At 42.0% G+C, this 18,887-nt stretch overlaps 1 protein-coding gene across 2 annotated transcripts in view; it reads right to left on the reverse strand.

The window, feature by feature from the left end:
- FMR1NB (FMR1 neighbor) overlaps positions 1 to 18,887 on the reverse strand; it is a 70,516-nt gene that overhangs the window by 17,313 nt on the left and 34,316 nt on the right. Inside the window, exon 8 of one of the 2 annotated variants that reach the window (XM_085231018.1) lies at positions 17,360 to 17,479. The exons of the other annotated variant lie outside the window; for it this stretch is intronic. The gene's annotated coding sequence lies outside the window, so the exon portion shown is untranslated. The remainder of the gene's footprint in view (positions 1 to 17,359; positions 17,480 to 18,887) is intronic. 2 annotated transcript variants of the gene reach the window in all.

Genomic DNA, 18,887 nt, shown 5'->3' on the forward strand with positions numbered 1-18,887 from the left:
GATATGAAAGGGGGAATGTTGACAGCAGATAAGAGCCGACCGACTAGAAGGGCCACAAACATTCTTGGAAACAAGCTGGCTGGGCAGGCTAGCAGGACTTTAAACTAGATATGATGGAGGATGGGGGTATACTGAGTGACAGAGAAGCGTGTGGGTACGCTCTCACCTTGGGAGGTGGTAAGGGAAAACCCCAGTCCTGTCCTCGATGTACTAGCGAGGGCTCCTCTGAGAAGGTAATGAGGCCAATAGCTAAGCTGAAGTGCCTCTATACCAATGCATGCAGCATGGGAGATAAACAGGAGGAGCTAGAAACCATGGTGCAATTGGGAAAGTATGACCTAACTGCTATTATGGAAACATGGCGGGATGAATCCTATGATTGGAATACCCTGACTACAGGCTTTTCAAAAGTGATAGACAGGGTAGAAGGGGTGGTGGAGTTGCCCTCTCTGTTAGGAAGTGGATAGATTGCGAAGAGCTGTGTCTGAGGAACAGCCATGGTCAGTTCGTGAGCTTGTGGGTTAAAATCGAGAATCAGTCCAGTAAAGGGCATCTAGTGGCTGGGGTCTGCAATAGGCGACCTGATCAGGGGGAGCCTGTTGATGAGGCCTTCTTGCTTCAGCTGCAGGAGGTGTTGTGCTCATGGGTTCTTGTCCTGATGGGGGATTTCAACCACCCGGATATCTGCTGGGAGAGTGGCATGGTGGGTGGCAGACAATCCAGGGGATTCCTGGAGTCTGTTTAGGATGACCAACCCGAGGCGAAGCCTTACTAGACCTAGTGCTCACCAATGCAGAGGAGAGCATCAGAGAGATTAAGACTGGAGGCAGCCTGGGCTGTAGTGACCGTGCCTTGTGAGTTTGTGATCCTGAAGAATGCGGGCCTGACAAAAAGCAGAACTAGGACCCTGTGGTTTAGGAGAGCAAACTTCCAGCTGCTCAAAGAACTGCTGAGTGGCTTCCCCTTGGAAACTATCCTTAAGGGCATGGGCACAGAACAGAGCTGGCAGCTCTTTAAGCGCACACTTCTGAGAGCGCAAAAGCTCTCCATTCCCAAGCAGAAGTCGAGCAGGGGAGGCAGGCGACTATTTTGGGTGTGCAAGGACCTGCAGCTTAAACTGAGAGAAAAGAGGGAAATGTACAGAAAGTGGAAGTAGGGTTATGTAACCTGGGAGGCACACAGGGCTGTTGTCCATGTGTGTAGAGATAGGATTAGGAAAGCCAAGGCGTAGATGAAGCTGAACTTAGTGATGGACATGAAAGACAACAAGAAGGGGCTCTACAAGTACATAGGCAGGAGGAGACAGGCCAAGGCCAGTGTTCCCTCTGTGATGAAAGGTAATGGGGAGCTGGCTTCCTCAGACATAGAAAAAGCTGAGGTACTCAGTGAGTGCTTTGCCTCTGTCTTCACAGGTGGTCAGGCTTCCCGTGTCTGCCAGGACCCTGAGTTTCTAGGTGAGGGTGTGGGGAGTGGTTTCTGTCCCACTGTAACAGTGGAACAAGACCAAGACCTCCTCATGAAATTGAATGTCTGTAAGTCCATAGGGCCAGATTATATCCATCCTAGGGTTCTGAAAGAGATGGCTGATGTGGTTGCTGAGCTGCTCTCAATCATATTTGAAAAATCATGGCTGTTTGGTGAAGTACCCGGTGACTGGAAAAAGGGAAACGTTACTCCCATTTTTAAGAAAGGGAGAAAGGATGACCCATGGAACTACAGGCTGGTGAGCCTCACCTCTGAGCTTGGGAAGATCATGGAGCAGATCCTCCTAGAAGCTTTGTTAAGGCACATATGAGACAAAGAGGTGATCCAAAACAGCCAGCATGGCTTCACCAAGGGCAGATCTTGCCTGACCAATCTGGTGGCCTTCTATGATGGAATGATGGCTTTGGTGGACGGGGGAAGGGCGATGGATGTCATCTACCTGGACTTCTGCAAGGCCTTTGACATGGACCCTCACCACATCCTTCTCTCTGAATTGGAGAGGTGTGGATTTGAAGGATGGACTGTTGGATGGATTAGGAATTGGCTGGCTGGATGCAGCATAGGATTGTGATCAATGGTTCTGTGTCAGGGTAAAGGCTGGTCACAAGCGGTGACCCTCAGGGGTCGGTCTTGGGACCGGTGCTCTTCAACATCTTCATCAATGACAGACGATGGCATCGAGTGCACCCTCAGCAAGTTTGCAGATGACACCAAGCTGAGCAGTGCAGTTGATACATTGGAAGGAAGGGAAGCCATCCAGAGGGACCTGGACAGGCTGGAAAAGTGGGCCCATGAAAATCTAAAGAGATTCAACAAGGCCAAGTACAGGGTGCTGCACTTGGGTCGGGGCAAACCCAAGTATTTGTACAAACTAGGGGAAGATCTCCTTGAGAGCAGCCTTGCAGAGAACTTGGGAGTCCTGGTGGACAAGAAGCTGGACATGAGCCAGCAGTGTGCATTTGCAGCCCGGAAGGCCAACTGTGATCTGGGCTGCATTAAAAAAGGGGTGGCCAGCAGGGAGAGGGAGGTGATTGTCCCCCTCTGCTCGGCTCTTGTGAGGCCCCATCTGCAGTGCTGCGTCCAGGCCTGGGGCCCCCAGCACAGGAAGGATGTGGAGCTCTTGGAGCGGGTCCAGAGGAGGGCACTAAGATGGTCAGAGGGCTGGAGCAGCTCTCCTGTGAAGAAAGGTTGAGGGAACTGAGCTTGTTTAGCTTGGAGAAGAGAAGGCTCCAGGGAGACCTCATTGTGGCCTTCCAGAACTTGAAGGGAGCGTATGAACAGGAGGGGGAACGGCTGCTTACAAGGGTGGATAGTGATAGGACAAGGGGGAATGGTTTTAAACTGACACAGGGGAGGTTTAGGTTAGATATTAGGAGGAAGTTTTTCACACTGAGGGTGGTGAGGCACTGGAACAGGTTGCCCAAGGACGTTGTGGATGACCCATCCCTGGAGGCATTCAAGGCCAGGCTGGATGTGGCTCTGGGCAGCCTGGTCTGCTGGTTGGTGACCTGCACACAGCAGGAGGTTAAAACTAGATGATCATTGTGGCCCTTTTCAACCCAGGCCATTCTATGATTCTATGATTCTACGATTCTATGGTTCTATGACATTAGAGACAGAAAATGAAAGCTTCATCAGGATCAGTCTAACAGTGAAATAAGCTGCAAGGAAGTCTGGCAAGTTGACTAAGTAAATCAGAACTCCCAGCAAAAAAAAAAAAAAAAAAAAGAGAAAAAGAAAATAACAAAATAGACTTAAAAACTATGTGAATATGGATAATGAGGGATGTGTATGAAGGGAGGGAAATAATATTTCTGCATGAAAGTATCTAGACTGTAAAGGTTGACAGAATTCCAGAGGAAAATAATATTGCAGAAGTCACTCATGCAAAGTTGTGTGGAATGATGATATGAACAACATCAAAAGTGACCTCATCTATCATCAGAAAAGCTGCCTCTGGCATAGGAAGTGAAGGAACTGTTTCCAAGCACAGTCCTCATTTGTTTTTGATAAATCTTAATTAGATAGAGAAAGCAGAGGAACTTACTTCACGATATGCTCAAATGAGAAGAGCTACATTCATATTTACATGACCAGAAAAAATTTACTACTATATAAAGTAGGCTTAAGTTTGCTGCATCTCACTAGAGATATTGCCACTGCTGAAGAAATCACTTTTTGAGTGTAAAGAGCAAATATCAGTTATGTCACTATGTCTATGCAGTGAGAAATTTCACCTCTTTTTGATTGTTCGGTTGCGAAGGAGGAACTGAATTTTATATTTGTAAATTCTGTATTTAAATTCAGTGGGGTCTTTAATTTTTTTTTTGACAGATTTTTGTCTTTGCAAGGACGACCCAGAGTATTTCATGGAAACCTGCCACCCAACATCAAGAACTTCTAGAAAGTACTGCAAACTAAACTAAACTAAACTAAAATACAAAAACAAACAAACAAACAAACAAAAACAACCACAATCAATAAAATAAAAAAAAAATTAAACCTAAGGAAGTGTGTAAAATTAAAAGGGGAAGAAAAAAAAAAAAGCAACCCCACCCAAATGTGATTAAAGTTTTCAGAAAGGCTTATTCAATATATTTTTGCCTTGAAGGTGGAATCCTTCACTTAAATACAGAATAAATTGAAATAAATTTCATTAATTGGATGTATTTGAAAAGGTCACCATGAAGTAAACTGTTTCACATTCCTTAAAGGAAAGCAATGGTGTTCCTAAGTTTCCTCAGCCCTCACAAAGAAAAAATGTACTAATAAAGAGGGTCATAAGATGTACTGACATGTCAGAACAGATTGCAATCAGAGATGAGTTTCAACCACACATTATTTTTCTGTATAGGGTACTAAATTATATTTAACACGTTGGTAGTTGAGAACTGATAAAACATAAGGTCCCTTTCCAGGGAAGAACACTTTTAAATCAGTGAGAGTAAAGTATGCTCAGTGATGTATGAATAATACCTGGTTTGCTTCTCCATATTACTACAAGAATCTTTTCCAATTTACTTGATCATCTGCCTGGAACAAACATTATGCACTGGGATGGAGAGAAATGTCTGAATTTCCAGTAGCTCAGGGGCATGCAGAATTTGGTCTTATCCTTAACAGCTATAAAAATTGTCATAGTGGAGATATTCTACTTAATGGTGACATTTGGTCTGATGTATACAATAGCAAACAAGGAACTAATAAATAAGTAGCCTCAATATAAGTAGCTCTCTGCACTTCTGTGTCCTTGACATTTTGTCTATTATGAGTCAACTTGCAAGATGAACTCAGAGCAAAAGAAATCCCTGCCTATATCTTCTCACCATGAACATCCATAAGTATAGAGGTATCTCCTTGCATTCTGCATTTGTTATTACTTGAATTACTCTGTTTCTCAGAGGGAATACATAGCTTTTTATTTTCATCAGTAAGAAGCCAAATAGGCTATATTCAGCGTTAGATAAAAACAAACAAACAAAACAAAACAAAACAAAAAAACTCCAACCTATTAGTAGTAATAGAAACAGCAGTTTTTTCTGGCAAGATGACTCCTGATGCAAGGACAGGACTGGGAGATAAGAAAGCTCATCACCTCTGTGCCACTACTTCCCTTGTAATCTTCACCAAATCCATTAATCTCCCTGGATTCCCAGTTTCCTTTTCTGCACAAAGCTTTCCTGCCTCTGCGGGACATTGAGAAGACAAATTCATTAATCTCTGTAAAATGCTGAGAGGTCTGCTCACCACCAGTTTCAGGCAAGTATCATTATGACACTAGATCGGTTAGAATGAAAAGAGCAAAAATTATCTTGTTTGGATCCCACATAAGGGATTTGAATTAGCATGACTGACAGAAGTGTGTTGGACTGAAGGACAAACATTCCTGGCAGTAATGGGAAACCTGCAGGAAGAAAATACTTGCTGAGCAAATCCAGAAAGGATTAAGAGAGTATGATGAAAAAATCTCTACGCTTTTGAACTTAAGGTGCAGTGACAATGCAAAAACCCATCTGGATATAAAGCTGCAAGAAATACAGTGCATCAACAAGCAAGGCATGGATGTTTTTTTTTCTGAGTCAGAAGTATCCAGCATTTTTCTTGACACCTTTGAATAACAGTTATGTAGTATCTGAGTGTTCTGTCTAGAGCACACTGAAAGAAAAATCTTTAAAGAAATGTAAGCTTTTGGTGGGAAGAGAGTGCCTCCTGGCTAACATGAACATTCCTTCTACTTCAAAAGGAAACAGTTTAAATAATTCTAATAAAGCCTTCAAATTGTTAACAGGTATGAGAACAGCTTTAACTTCAGGAAGATAATCAGAGTTTTTATCTTGCATGCGTTCAAATAGAGCATGCTGGTCTGAGCCTTGCAAATAAAAGATGAGGCTTAGCTCCCAAGAACCACATCCAACATCAGCTTAACAAAGGTCAGCCATAATTCTATCATAAAAGAGCTAGAACTTGCAAATGGGTGAATGAAGAATCCAGACTAAACTAATAAAAAAAGCATGGGCAGGCTGCCTGTCAGGTCAAAGACAGCAGGGGCAAGAAGGAAGAATTAAAAGTACTTCATTTTGTCTACAATTTTTTTTAGGTCAGTTGACTTCATACCTTTGTGGTTCTGCTAGCAAAAAGGACCATTCCTTCTTTCCTTCCATGCTTGCTTGCTTCCATAATGTACCTGTTTGTGCGAAAGCAGAGGGAAGCTTTCACACATCCAGTAAAACATTTTCTTGTAGAACTGAAAAAGATAAAGAGCCCACATACACAAAATCAAGAAATTTCAGATGGCATTGTGAGAAATGGAAAAGATTGTATTTGGCTGTTGTTTATGCCAGGGTGATGAACTTACTACACAGCAAGCTCACAAGATAGCTCTGCTAGACACATGTACACTTCAGTAAGACATTTTATTCACTATTGCCCTTCACTATGTGAGGGGAATCATTTTTTAGTGCCACAAAGATATAGTAAGCGACCCAAATTACATGCTAATACTCAATACTCTCTGACATTGTGCTCATTACCATAACTTTTAAGCAAATTTTATTAAGGATGTATTTAAATAATACAATTTAGAGGGTGAAATTGACAACCAAATAAAGTAGGAAAGTGAATCACAGCAAACACTGAATATTCCTTGACGTTACTTATGTTTTAGACATCCTCTTTTGAAAAATTGCTCAGAACTTTTTGCCAAACATGAGTGTCCACTGGTGATCGACACTCCGCCAGTACAGCTTTGTCAGCAGGCACTCAGTGAAAAAGTGAAGCCAAACATCTTTGGATAAGTGTGCACTCCTGAAAATGGCCATAATTTACTCAAGAATTTTCCATTGATACTCATAGGAGTAACATTTTAAGATAAGACTGTAGGAAAAAACTGTAATTTTCTTTTTCTTTTTTTCCCAACAGAATTAAAAAGAAAAATCAAACAAACCAACCCAACAACTTGTTTCTGTTGGAAGAAGAAGCCCCAGGCATCTGACCGTAAGTTCTCAATCAACCAATGACTCTGATCTACAGAGCATAATATAGAACAATCATATCTCCATGGGGTAGCTACTGGGAGACACTTGAGCCTATACAGGTGAGCTGGTTTCTTTTTTTTTTTTAATTTTCTTCTCTGAATTTCTGTCTGGGGCTAAATTTTCTCCCCTCTTCTGCATTTATTTATTTATTTATTATTATTTTACCTCCTTCTTTGCCTTTGCCCCCTCAAAGGTACATCAATCATCACTTCAGGCTGAGCTAGGAAAGGAAGGCTACTTCAAGGTCACTGTGTAAAAGCCCTAATGCTTTCCAGTGAAAGGGAAGGAAAAAGAAGCTGTAATGGGCTTCCTGTTTCTATTCATTGTTCAGGGAAGCTTCTTAGGAAGGAAGGTGAAAGCATGCAGAGGGAAAAGGCTGTATGACCAGAGAAAAAGGGAAAGGCTATACTCAAAAAGAGCAGTCCATAAAGATAATGTCTCACAAAGCAGAAAAACTTACTGATGAGTTCAAGTTAGAGAAACGTGAAGGGCAAAATTCTCTGGGGACAAGTAGTTCCTTGTGGCCAGTCAACAGTGAAAGGGATTGGCCATCATTAGCAAGGACAGATACCACAGAAGGGAGGCGAGGCAATAGCAGTAATAAACTGTGTGTTTCTTCCTGGATTTTCTCCATGCTGCTGAAGGACCAGGCTACATATATCAGCTGCTCTTCAGCTTGGCTCTGATGTGACCTTTCAAGCTGGTTGGTGCTTCTGTTTGCACTACTCGGGTGGATATACGGGGGCAGAAAGAGCTTTTGCAAAAGAAGCAACTTGGTAATCTGCTTCCCCTTCTTTCTCTTTTTTCCTCCAAGCTTTCATGTTGGTGATCTGCGAATGAGAGGCTGATGCCAAGGGAGCCAGAGCAAGCAGAAGAGTAAGCCAAGTTTAGCTTGTAGGTGCAGTGTTTGTCTCCTAGAGTAGGCTTTAGAACCAAGTCCACTACATCTCCAAAGCTGAGTTTTTCTTATCCAGTGCTTTGAACTGCAATTCTTATATTTAACCTTAGTTAAGTATAAACAATTTATATTCTATATTAAAATTAATTTAAATTGGCATATTTTATTTTGTTTTTTTTTTTTTAAGTGAGGGAATATAATTCAGCCTTAACTGAAGTCTTATTTAAGAAGCACCTTTGCAAAGGTAAAACTAAGTTACTACATACTATTTCTTGTAGCAGAGTATTTTCTAACACTGGTTTCCCTAAGTCTAGAGCTTTACATTTTCTTGACTGTGGGCACAGAAGAGACAAGGGAAGTGTCATATTTTTTATTTTTATATTGTTTACCAACTACAGATTGCAATAGAGGCCTTTATATATCATCTTTCAAAACACATTTTGTGTACTGTAGCTGTTGAAATATTAGGTTTCAATACCTATTCTCCTACAGTCAATTACAATGAAACTATTGCTCTAGGTATCCTACTAGCACAGGACAAAAGACAATCTCTATCTCTGAGAATTTATAATCTACAGATTGCACATTAAATTTAGGCAACAGGTATTCTTATTTTATTGTTGGCAAATTCAGGTACAAATCTTTTTTCATCAGGTGAGATTTTTATAGGTGTCTAGAGAACAGCAAAGCCATTAAGAGGAAACTGGTAAAAGAATACACTGATATTTTTTAAAACGTGAATATTCATACAGAGTCATACCAAATACAGATTATTTTTGTCACAGACAGAAATACAAGCGATTAATAATGCGGACATCCTTGAACTTTCATTTCCTCTCAAGTACTGCAATGCTAGCTTTTTGATTCTGAAGTATTCCTACATTATGCTACAGTGACAAGCCTCTCATCTTTAATTATCAGTTCCCTCTGAAAACCAGAGAGGTGAAACACATCTGAGCCAAGATACAGAGTTAAACAATGCCCTTCAGCTGCCCTATCGCACTGCAGTTCGGGGAGTCCACGGAGAGATTGCAACACAACAAGTGAGCTAAAAAAAGACAACCCTGGAACCTGAGATAAGGAAGCTCTGAGAAAAACAGCAGCCACAAGTTCTCATGGGATGAGGCTTGGCTGATGCTAGAGCAAGAAATACATGAAAGAAGCAAGTGAACCACACCCACGAAGTGACAGCTTCTGTTCAGTGATAAAGACCCAGATAGCTTCTTGCAAGCTGGGTCTTCGCCTTGGTTATTTATATCATTCAAATAGGAAAGCCTACTAATAAATAAACAAGAAGTCTGGAATCCAAAGCAATCGGCGATTATCTATTTAGTCCTCTGTATAAGTTTTTGTTTTGTCTTGTTTTTTAAATCCTGCCAAGCATATTCTGTAAGGAAAGATTAAACTGTGATAAAAGCACTTTCTAATTAAAGGTTAATAAGCGCATTAGTGCAGGGCTACTGACACAGTTGAAATGTGTAAAATTTTTTGTCTTAATATCTCTGTCTCACCAGTACTTTTGGCAGCAAGACAAAAAGTTGTTTCTTAAACTTGTATTTGCATATATATCAATTTAACATCACAGAATCACAGATGTTACATAGACAATAAATAAATAAAAACTGCTGTGCAAGAACAAACTACAAAACGGAGTTAGAGCAGAACTCCAAATTTTGTTCCAGAGTGCAATTTATCAGCGTGAAAATAAAGCCTCTTTATTTCCCCTAACATTAATGTTTTGTTTCATTAGAACAGAGCTTCCTTAATACTTCTCTTCATTTCCCTTAAAATTAAGCAGTTTTCCCTAAGAGGATCCATAAAAATTAAAAAAAAAACTACAATTCAACATGGCTCTTACCTGTGTTATTTTTTTAACTGGTGCACTGGTGTTCCACAGACAGTGACAGCAAAAAATCAATTTCTCATCTTGACATGATTACATTTACCATTTCAACAAGTATGTAAATTAAACACCTAGATCTCCCTTTACCCCACCAAAGTGCTGTAAAGGCATCCATGCATTAGCGTTTGGCACACCAGGCACACATTCCACAACATTTAGAACTAAATGATTCTATTTTAATGATGTTGCTGTTATCAGAAAGATTCCTGTAGAGACAAATCAAATCAGTGTGTTGGTGACTAGTGAAGTTGAAATAAATTTGGTCTATGTTGGATAGGTCTTAAAAGACTCTTCAGTGATGAAAGGAGTTAATTTGGATTAGGCATTCAGAGGTATGGGTCACACACTTATTTGTTCATACGCTAATGAATATATACAGTACACACCTTTCTCTTTCATCTTTCTCTCTCTTGAGAAGCCTACACTGTTGATTCAGCTTTGTTCCTACATGTTTTATTTTCCTGAACTACCTAATCATCTATATATAAAACTCTCAGCTATGCACGTAGTGATGTTTCAAACCTGCATTAAGTACATGAAAGTTAATCTCGACTGTGTTTTAGCCCCATTTAATCTTTCTTCTCCATACAGTGAAGAGGCAGGTTTCCTGTGGATCTTTATCCACAGCTTCATCTCAGAGTGCAATATGTTCTTGTCTAACTGGATGACAGAGCATCCTGGCACAGGGAACTGTATGGATGTCCATCCACACAAGTATAAAGAGAAATGCACAGAAAGTGAGGTTCAGCCAGAAGAGCCTAAGAAAAGTAGAATCTGTCTGGATGGAGCTCCACACACCGAGGCTTACTGCACTGCATAAAATTCTCTATATTTTTTATATGGATAGGTAAGCCGCTCTTACCTCCAGAAGAACTAAATTCTGGAGTTTATCCTTAATTGTTTCATCCTTTTGCTGGGTCATGTAGTAAAATTAGAGCCCTCCAGCACAAGAAGGACTGGGTAGAATTTAAAAACCACCATTACATTATAGGGTGAAGCGAAATACCAAAACAGAATTTGAAAGCAAGCCCTGTCAAGTTCAAAAAGAGTAGTGTAATTAGAACACATGGTAAGGAAAATTAAAAAACTGCAAGATCGACAGAATTGCAATGATGATGTGATTTAGTACATAGATAAACGCATTCTAAACAGAGCAGGATTGAAAGTCAGAACTTAAGCTTATTGATTACGGCAATGTTTTATATTTCTTATATCTTTCAATCGTATGAATGAAACACTATATGAAGTTACTGATGAAAAACAGGCTTTGGGTTGTAATCTGAAAATTAATAAAAATAAGTAAACCGAAATGAAAGCAACAACGTACTGCTCATCACTATTCACTGTTAATCAAATAATTTTCAAGTTTGGAAACAAAGGAAAAGTCACGTGCTGTAAATACTATTTACAGTAGATCTACGAATAAATAAAATAAGGGAAAGATAGAAATATGACGTCTAGTAGTCATACTTGTAAAGGTTAAACTAAAGAACTCTACCATGTTTTCTTTTACACTGTATTCAGAAAATTCAAATCTTTGGTCTTTAAAGAATCAAATGGCAAAAATAAGCTACTTTTTCATGTACAAACATTGTATGCTTAAAAATTAATCTGTTTAATTCTGCACTGCGCACTGCATTTATGGCTAAAACATAATTTCTTCATGGAATGTCCAATATTAATTCTAATTTCAGAGTGCTCTCTACTGGTAATAAATTATGCTCAAACTCATTAAGTATATGCAATATCAAAGACATGTGAAGAACACTGTTTGGCATGTATGCTATCTTGGAATCTGCACAAGAAAGAGTGCCCTAAGAAGACAACATGAATTTGAAGAGAAAAATAAATGAAAATGCTTAGGTCAAAAGAGGATTACACTTGATATTGATCCATCATGGCCCTATCCCCACTCTCAGTGAATTTAATACCAAATATGCAAGTATCCCGATTATTTGGAGGAGGCCTGGTCTTTTGGAAAAAAAAAAAAAAAAAAAAAATCCTATATGCAAGGACTGAATACGTTGTCTGCAAGTGGACAACAAGGACAGTTCAGTTCTGGTGCTATTTCCCTTTTTGTTGACAACCTGAGATACCTTTGTGAAGTACCTCAAGATTGTTATCCTTAAACTTGAGCTTTTTTTTTTTTTTGATTATAGATTCTGTGTGCAAAATATGTCATCGATTTCTTCTCATCACTTAATAACTTGATAAATTGTTGAACCACGGAGGGGAGTCAGAAGAACTGCCACCTCGGACTTCCAGAGGGCAGACTTTAACCTCTTTAGGACCACAGTTGAGAGGGTCCCTCGAGAGGATGTTTTGGAGAGCATGGGAGCTCAGGAAGGCTGGGAATACTTTAAGGAAGTTATATTAAAGGTGCAGGAGCTGACCATCCCCAAGTCACAGAAGATTAGCCGACAGGCAAGGAGGCCTGGCTGAATAAAGACCTTTGGTTGGAACTCAGGAGCAAAAGGAAAGTTTATGGTCTCTGGAAGAGTGGGCAAGATAATTATGATGATTACAGGTACATAGTGAAGGGGTGCAGGGAGAAAATTAGAAAAGCCAAAGCCCAGCTAGAACTGAACTTGGCCACTGAGGTAAAGGACAACAATAAATATTTCTATAAATACATCAACAGCAAGAGGAGGGCTAGGGAGAATCTCCATCCATTGTTGGACACCAAGGACAACTTGGTGACCAAGGATCAGGATAAGACTGAGGTGCTTAATGCCTTTTTTTGCCCCAGTCTTTAATAGTAAAGACTTGTTACTCCCTGGGCATACAGCCCCTTGTGCTGGTAGATAGAGATGGGGAACAGAATAGGCCCTGCATGATCCATGAGGAGATGGTTTTTGATCTGCTCCAAAAGCTGGATGCTCACAAGTTCCATGGGGCCGGATGGATTGCACCTTAGAGCACTGAGGGAGTTGGCGGATGTGGTTGCCAAGACACTCTCCATCATTCTTTGGCAGTCCTGGTTAACCGGAAATGTCCCAGTGGATGGGAGACTGGCAAACGTGATGTCCATCTTCAAAAAGGGCCAGAAAAATGACTGTGGTAGCTACAGACCTATCAGTCTCACCTCCGTGCCGGGGAATGTTATGGAACAAATAATCTCAGGAGCCATCATGGACCAGTTAAAGGTCAACCAAGTTGACCAATCAGCATGGGTTTACAAATGATAGATCCTGTCTGACAAACCTGATTTCATTCTATGATAAGGTGACCGCTTAGTGGATGAAGGTAAGACTGTTGATGTGGTCTGCTTGGACTAGACTTTCAGTAAGGCACTATCTCTCACAACAGCTTCTCGTGGAGAAGCTGGCTGCCCACAGTTTGGATGAGCATACACTCCGCTAGGTGAAACACTGGCTGGATGGCTGGACCCAAAGAGTTGTGGTCAATGGATTTAAATCCAGTTGTCCGCCGGTCACAAGCGTTGTCCTCCAGGGCTCTGTGCTGGGCTGCTTCTATTTTAACATCTTTATTAATGATCTTGATAAGTGGATTGAGTGCACCCTCAGTAAGTTTGCTGATGACACCAAGTTGGGAGGGAGTGTTGATCTGCCTGAGGGGAGAAAGGCACTACAGAGGGACCTGCATAGACTGGATCGATGGGCCAATGTTAACTGTATGAGTTTCAATATGGCCAAATGTCAGGTCTTGCCTTTCGGTCACAACAATCCCAGGCAACCCTACAGGCCTGGGGAGGAGTGGCTGGAAAGCTGCCTGATGGAAAGGGATCTTGGTGTACTGATGGACAGTCGGCTGAATGTGAGCCAGCAGTGTGCCCAGGTGGCTAAGAAGGCCAATGGCATCCTGGCTTGGATCAGGAATGGAGTGGTGAGCAGGACCAGGGAAGTCATCCTGCCCTGTACTCGGCACTGGTGAGGCCTCACCTCCAGAACTGCGTTCAGTTTTGGGCACCTCAGAACAGAAAGGACATGAAGTGCTGGAGCAGGGCCAAAAAAGGGCAGCAAGGCTGATGAAGGGCTTGGAGAATACGGCCTACAAGGAGAGACTGAAGGAACTGGGGCTGTTCAGTCTGGGAAAAGGAGGCTGAGGGGAGACCTTGCTGCTCTCTGCCAATATCTGAAAGGTGCTTACAGCAAGAGCAGGGTTGGTCTCTTCTCACTGGTGACAGGATGAGGGGAAAATGGCCTTAAGTTGTGCCAGGGTAAATTTAGATTGGATATCAGAACAAACTTCTTTAAGCATTGGAATGGGCTGCCCAGGGAGGTGGTTGAGTCACCATCCCTGGATGTGTTTAAAAACTGTTTGGATGTGGTGCTCAGGGACATGATTCAGTGGAGGGTTGTTAGGGTAGTACAGCCAGGTTGTGGTTGGACTTGATGATCTTTAAGGTCTTTTCCAACCTGAATGATTCTATGATTCTAAATTGTTCCATGATACTGGAAAACCACAGTCTCAGCCTGTAATGTACCACATATTGGAGCACTAGCATTATTCTTATGCATGTATATTCATATCCATGGGACCTGATGGGGTGCATCCACGTGTGCTGAGAGAGCTGGCGGAGGTCATTGCCGAACCGCTCTCCATCATTTTTGAGAGGTCTTGGACAACAAGGGAGGTCCCTGAAGACTGGAGGATAGCCAATGTCACTCTGGTCTTCAAAAAGGGCAAGAAGGAAGATCCGGGTAATTATAGGCCTGTCAGCCTCACCTCTGTCCCTGGAAAGGTGATGGAACAGCTTGTGCTGGATACCATCTCCAGACAACTGGGAGAAAAGGAGGTTATCAGGAGTAGTCAGCATGGGTTCACCAAGGGGAGGTCATGCTCGACCAACTTGGTGGCCTTCTATGATGCTGTCACTGGCTGGGTGGATGGGGGAAGAGCGGTAGATGTAATCTACCTTGATTTTAGAAAGGCGTTTGATACTGTCTCCCACGACATCCTTATAACCAAGCTGAGGAAGTGTGGGATAGACGAGTGGACAGTGAGGTGGGTTGAGAACTGGCTGACTGGCAGAGCGCAGAGAGTCGTCGTTGGTGGTGCAGAGTCTGGCTGGAGACCTGTAACCAGTGGAGTCCCCCAGGGGTCTGTGCTGGGTCCGGTCTTGTTCAACATCTTCATCAATGACCTTGATGAGGGGATAGTGGCCACCCTCAGCAAGTTTGCTGATGATACGAAGTTGGGAGGATTGGCTGACACGCCTGAAGGCTGTGCTGCCATTCAGCGAGACCTGGACAGGCTGGAGAGCTGGGCAGTAAGAAACCAGATGAGGTTCAACAAAAGCAAGTGTAGGGTCTTACACCTAGGGAGGAATAATTGCATGCACCAATACAGGCTGGGGGATGAGCTGCTGGAGAGGAGCTCTGCAGAGAGGGACCTGGGCGTCCTGGTGGACGACAGGTTGGCCATGAGCCAGCAGTGTGCCCTCGTGGCCAAAAAGGCCAATGGCATTCTGGGGTGCATTAAGAAGAGCGTGTCCAGCAGGTTGAGGGAGGTGATCCTCCCCCTCTACTCTGCCCTGGTAAGGCCTCATCTGGAGTACTGTGTCCAGTTCTGGGCTCCCCAGTACAAAAAAGACAGGGATCTCTTGGAAAGAGTCCAGCGGAGGGCCACAAAGATGGTGAAGGGCCTGGAGCATCTCCCCTATGAAGAAAGGCTGAGTGAACTGGGTCTGTTTAGCCTTGAGAAAAGAAGACTGAGAGGGGACCTGATCCAGGTTTATAAATATCTGAGGTGTGGCAGCCATAGTGGTGAGGCCAGTCTCTTTTCAGTGGTACGTGGAGACAGGACGAGGGGAAACGGACATCAGCTGCAGCACAGGAAGTTTCGCACGAATGTGCGTAAGAACTTCTTTAGGTGAGGTGACGGAGCACTGGAACAGGCTGCCCAGGGAGGTTGTGGAGTCTCCTTCTCTGGAGATATTCAAGTCTCGCCTGGACACCTACCTGTGCGACCTGGTGTAGGGAACCTGCTTTGGCAGGGGGATCTCGATGATCTCTAGAGGTCCCTTCCAACCCCTACAATTCTGTGATTCTGTGATGTAGCATATGTACATAGTCCATTTGTAAAATCCACTGTTCACAGTCTCCTTCTGCTGCCACCGAAGGCAATAGTGAAACTGCTCTTAAGGCCACTGGGAGGCATACATGCTCTGAACCTCTGGGAAAAATGATTTTATTTTCCTTCCATGTTAGTGCAGTCAGACAGGGCCGTGCTAAGGTCTTAGCTTTGAACCTCCTTAGTTACCGAGACAGGAGCTCTTGACGTAGAACAGATACGAATGCCAGCCAGTCTGGTTTTCATTTATCTGAGAGCGGCCTCCAAGAAAAAATGAACTACTACTTTTCTAAGCCAAGCACTTTGGCCTCCCCTTACTTCTTACTTCAGTACTTGACCATATTTTCCCATTGCTCTTTGAAACATCTCTTTCAACTCTGGAACATATTTGCAAGAGGGGGCAAAGACGTTAATGGTAGAGATTTTTCACTCTGTCCAATATGGTATGTGACAATGTTGGCCTGCACATCCCTGTTGGTCTATTTAATGTCTTATCCCATCTGTGGCTCATTTTGTTTTCCATGTGTTTCTCAATAACTGCCCAGATATAGAAATTATGTTCTGTTTTGTTCTCAATTACCACAGACTGCCTTTGCTGAAATGTTTAATTAATCACTTCTAAAGACTGGTCAATATACTGTATATTGTTTTGTTCATCCTTATGTCTGTATTTCTGTCATTGAAACAAACAAAAATCCAGGATTTAAAAGAAAAGAAAAAGCAAAGAAAGCAGGTTGGAATAAAAACCCACAAAATAGGTTTATGAAATACTGACAGATTTGTTGCCCTCATCTGTGTTAAATTAGTTCACAGTGATGATTGTTTATAAACATACGTATCACATGAAAAGGACAGAAAACTTTTGTAGGTCTGGAGAGTTCAAAAGCATCTCTCATCATGAGATCTTTCTTCCATTGAATTGAACTGGATTCAGTTCGTTTCACAGCCTAGTAGGAATTTTAATGAACTGAATCTGAGTTGCTCCATGACTCTAGAATAATTTAAACAGCATTTGAGACATCCTTAACTTATGAGAACTTATCCCCAAATACCACAGTATTTGGATGACACATTGGATGACACAACCTTTCCAGTGCTATCATTTGAAGGATGATCCCAAAGGTGGCCCTCATGCTGACAGACTCAAAGTCTGTGCCACAGAACGCCTCGTTGGGTGGACACTTTCACTGCACTGGTACTCTTTGAGACATTCAGAGAATCAAAATCAAGGCAAGATCTCACTGCATAATTGAATAGCTCTTCTTACAAGGGAAATGGCCTTCATTTTTCTCTAGCCATTACATATTGAGCTGTTCAGGAAACATGACGAGGTAGAATATGCAGGTAGGCATTAAGTAACACAGCAAGCCACCACAATACCAACAGAAAAGAATAAAATGATGGAAAAGTTAAAAATTAAAAATAAACACACAAAAAATCCCAAACAACAAAAGCAGGCATTATTCCAACTATCAGTGAGACAACTGAAGTTGGAGAATTTACCTCTATGTGACCAGCTATTGGATAGAGTTGACAAATATTTCCTCTTCTTTCTTCTGCCTTGGAGTTGGCACTGTTCTGCCTTTGGAAGAACAGTAGCTCTTTCCAGACTGCTTGGCACTGCTGTAATTGACAATTTTAGGGCAGTAAATTAGCAGGGCTTTTCATGTTTTTTTACTTCTAATTTTAATCAGACACTTGGCACACCAAACCATACACTCTCCTGTGCAAGTTCACAGTGCCTCCATAAAAATGCCTTCATTGAAATGTAACTTAACTTTAAAAGAGTCACACAAAAGCAATGCGCTGACTAAATGTGCTAGTACAGCGCATTGAGAGACTGTGAATTCCAATTTCAGCCATGCCAGTCATTTGGCATTAAAATATGCACCAGCTGTGAGTGTTTGGATCTTGATAAGTCAGAGTGTGCTGGAAAGCTGACAAGATACTGCTGTGAAAATGTTTCCAGCCCCTAATCTCAGCTCTGTCTCCTCTTTTCCATATTTTGCTACCAATGTTGGTGTATAATGTAGGGAGAAATAAATGCAAAATCCAAGGAAGATGTGCATGGGGTGACACCAAGTATTTATAGAACTTGTAAGATAGTGCTGTCACTCACACAGGTCTGGACTCTGCTTGGTGGATTGTTTCTGGTCAACCTTTCTAAATTGCTAATTTATTTACCTCACAAAGGGAAGAACTCTTTATTAGAAAAACTGGGAGATGTAACATTGCTAGGAAGCGGAGGGATAATGGAAGTGAAATCCACAGTCTGTCCTTCAAACTGGGACACCAGGGACTGTCAAAGGAGTTGAAAAACGAGTCTCGAAGTATTTTTGGACTGATTTATCAGTAGGGCACATCATTCTGTAAACCCTAATTTTAAGCAAATATGACTTTCCCTTCTCTCTATTATTTATCCACATTAAATCTCCTATATAAACCGCCAGATTATAACCTGCTGAGGAGGGCAGAGCAGTATGCTTCCCATCTGTTCTGCTTAGCCAGCGAGATGCTCTGGATCTTATCCTATATTTTCAGTCTTCCTCCCTAATAGCAACGATCTACTAGTTCCACAACAGGGGTAAAGCATCGGTGGAGAAGGCTGCACCTTCACAGCCTAAACAAAGTAAAAAGGACTGCTTATAAGCAGTAAGCCATTGTTTGGTTTCTGGTAGTTTCAGCTGCTTAGAGGTTGATCCCAATGCTCTTTGAAGGGTAACTATACTGTTTATCCTCCCTTTTTTTTTTTTCTTTTTCTTTTTCTTTTTCCCTAGTTTCAAGGGATACAAGAAAGGACAAGATGCAGAATTATGGGAAGCCACGGCCAGAGTACAGTCTTGCACTGGCTGGGAGATGACAACCTGCAGAAGGGTAGGAGAAACTACAGGATGACTCCATGCCAACACAAGATGTCTGAATTCTTTGCTCTCAATGAAATTCTTGAAAGATGGATGGATTTTTAGCTTAGCTGTATTAATGAAAAAAAACTCATAAACCCTCTGGCATGAAGAGAATTTCATCCATCAAG

This window comes from Meleagris gallopavo, chromosome 9, assembly GCF_905368555.1.
Source record: "Meleagris gallopavo chromosome 9, MGAL_WU_HG_1.1, whole genome shotgun sequence".
In the NCBI taxonomy this organism is placed as follows: Eukaryota; Metazoa; Chordata; class Aves; order Galliformes; family Phasianidae; genus Meleagris; species Meleagris gallopavo.